We start from the raw sequence: 3162 nt of genomic DNA, 5'->3' as shown, positions 1-3162 counted from the left end.
TCCATCATCGGTGTAATCGTCTCGGGTTGCTCTTAACTGGGCGGTCCGCGGGCGGGCGGCGCGTCGTGCGTGACTGAGAGTTTGGGGAAGTACCAGCGTCTTTGATGAGGTAGACCGTCCTTGCCCCTTGCCTCACCCGCGCATCTGTCGACGAAGCGACGCGAAGACAAGGGAGAAAAATGGGTATTCTGGAGCTGGGGAGCTGGAAAGTCATCCGAGCCAGCTTCCCATACTCTTCGTCTCAACCCTACCACCCGCGCCGAGCTTCACAACAGGGGTACTTTCCTTCCGGGTCGGGCAACTTCCGGCCTAGAGTACCCCTTTGGACGGCATAAGAGAGAGAAAGGATTTGCACCACCCCCCTTCCTCCACCCCAACTCCCGATCGCCTCGCTGCCTAAAACCCCCACGCAAATAAGCCTCATTGGGAATTGGAGGATGACCGTCCGTCCGTCCCGCCGTGGAAGTCCCCCTTGGCCCTTGGCCGCCCGAGCCCGACTCTCAAGCACTGCATTATCGGTTGAGATGGGGAAGGGGGAGGGGGGGGGGGCAGCCCAGTACAGTGTGGTGGAGCTCGCGGCCTCGCGAGTCCTCGAGCAGCAACAGCAGCGTGGTGCTCGGGCGCGGGCGCACGGAGGCGGCAGAGGCTGTCTTTGTCGACGCTCACCCCTCCCCTCCCCCACAACCGCCCCGCTCGTTGACGACCCCTCCGCGCGGCGAACCCCGGGTCGAGCCTCGCGCATTTCATCCCGGCCGACGTGGACCTCACGGGGTCGGGGTCGGCGGCGGGGCGGGGCGGGGCGGCTCGGCGCGGGGCTCCCGCGGCGGGCTCGCCACAAAGCAGCTCAGCCCTGGGCCCGGGCGGCGGGCACGAGCAGGAGAATGGCGAGGAAGGGGAACTCATTTCCAGGCCCCGGGACCCCCATCAAAGGATTTTTTTTCTTTTTTTGGTACTGCGGGGCTGCCCCCGGGATCATCCCGCGGCGTTGGCTGTCGTCTCGCCGCGACGGCGCCGTGGGGCGTGAGGGGGGCGCGGGCCTCCCTGATGAAGGGGTAATGACAGTGAGGGCGAGGTTGGGCCACCGCGCCCGTAATCCTCTGTGTACAAACGTGTAATCCCGTGTAATCCACGACGAAAATTTTAAAGAAAATGCACAAAATAATATTTGTACTTAACAATTTGTAATTGCTGTATGTGTCCTGTCACTTTTAACAGTGTACAGTTTTTATTTCGCAGAGTTTCTGCAAGCCCGCTCCTGAGCCTTTTTCACATTGCCACAGACCCCATCCTTAAATTAAGAACTGAGTTCAGGGTTAAAGTAGACTGAACTTGACCGAAACCAGAACTAAGCACAGAGTACAATAAACTCAGTTTCCTCAGAGAGGCCCTTGAGAAAAAATGGAGGCGGTGGGAGTGGGGGGATCTGACGTAGCCCCCCCCCCTCCTCTCACCTTAACCCCGGGGACCTGTCGCTGCGAGTTTTGTGATCGTCCTGTGTAACACAATCACTGCGGGTGAAACTCTCTCCCTGTCTGCAGAGTGCGGTGTGCAATAATGATAATTACAGAAAGCCCGCACCCCGCGCACCTCACCGCGGCCCGGCCTTTAGCGCTTAATGCGAGGTAGGGGTTGCGGGAGTGGCAAAGCCCAAGGGGGCAGAGAGGGCGGAGGGCCCGCGTCCTGCAAAACTGAGCGTGTAACAGGTCGGTGGTCATGACTATAGAAAGGAAAAGAGGACAAAAGTCTTTTCATATGCTGCGCGAGTAAAACGATAAAACTGTTTTCGACGGTTCTGTTCAGGTCAATCAGTTCCAATTAGTTCTGAAACACTCCCCCCCCCTTTTTTCAGTCTTACTATCGACTTGTAATGAATAAGCTTGTGATGCATCAGGGTTTGAGAACAAGAGACGGGGTTTTAAACGGTTTTGAATGGTGTGGCGTGGTGGTTGGTGCGACGGCTTTAAAAAGAGGACGGTTTCACTTCTTTTTGGTGCTAAAATATTTTTTCATTTCTTTAGGCGTGATATTTTTTGCTGGATACATCGAGGAGACAGAACAGGGTTCACCCCAGCAATAGCATCCTCCGCCCCCACCCCCTTTCCCATGTCCTGTCGGTTCAATCTTTCGGGGATCTCGGCGAGGAGCTTTGGGATGAAACATCCCAACGCACCAACGCCCAGTCGCCCAGTCCTATGACAAACACACAACATAGCTGCTAGCTAGATTTTCGCTATTATTCTTCACCGTACGGACTGATGGACAACAGAGCTTAATGAAAACTCGATCATTGCTCACACAAACACACATTATTTCCTCGAGCTTTTGTATTAACAACTGTTGTTACAAGTGTATTCACAAAAAGTAACACTGTGAATATGATTGTCAATTGCCAAATCTGCAGGATGATAACATGTAATGCGAGAACACCAGGGTAAGGTGAAAACCGTGAAAAGTTTTCTGAAATTCAATTAATTTCTGTGGGTGTGGTTTGTGCCGCAGCTGGAGCTGGAGAAAATGTGAGACCCAGATGTGAGGCGCATCAAAATGGCGGGTCCCCGCTCGCTCAGCGAGAGCAACAGCGTCATTTGGCCGATTGTGGTCGGCCGGGAGGTTTAACATCCACCGCATTCATGGAAAGTTTCCGCTTCCAGCTTTATATTGAGTTTGGACCGGAAGAAGCGGATGCCGGATGCCCATAATTCCCCCTGAGCGCCCGCCACCCCCACAAATTTTAGACCTCCAGCTCGACCCCTTTTCGACTCTACTAACTGCGCATTTTTATTCCGATAAATCATACGACAAACTTAAGAAAGAAAAATAATCAGAAAACTCCACCATCGGCTTCAGCCCCTGTGAAGCGGAGCATAGGCAACCGACTCAACAGGCGTGTGGTGCGTTGCCTATCCACCAGGCGCCCCACTCCCTCATTGTAGGTCAACATACGTCATCTCTGCTTTCGGCAAACACTCATTTCTTTTACATTCATCAGACCTCAAATTCACTGCCAGGGAGTCGGACGGACGCGACGCCGAGACTGACCGCAAACAGGAGGAACGACACCATTTTGGTGATGTGCGGCTGATGTAGGGAGGAGGCGCGGCGAGAAAGCTCATCTCATGGATGGCTGATCGCGGCCTGGCCCGGGCACGTGGATCAGCTGGG

Source organism: Frankliniella occidentalis, unplaced genomic scaffold (genome assembly GCF_000697945.3).
Source record: "Frankliniella occidentalis isolate FOCC.00 unplaced genomic scaffold, Focc_3.1 Scaffold275, whole genome shotgun sequence".
NCBI lineage: Eukaryota > Metazoa > Arthropoda > Insecta > Thysanoptera > Thripidae > Frankliniella > Frankliniella occidentalis.
The sequence above is the reverse complement of the archived record's forward strand: the minus strand, read 5'-3'. Positions refer to the sequence as shown.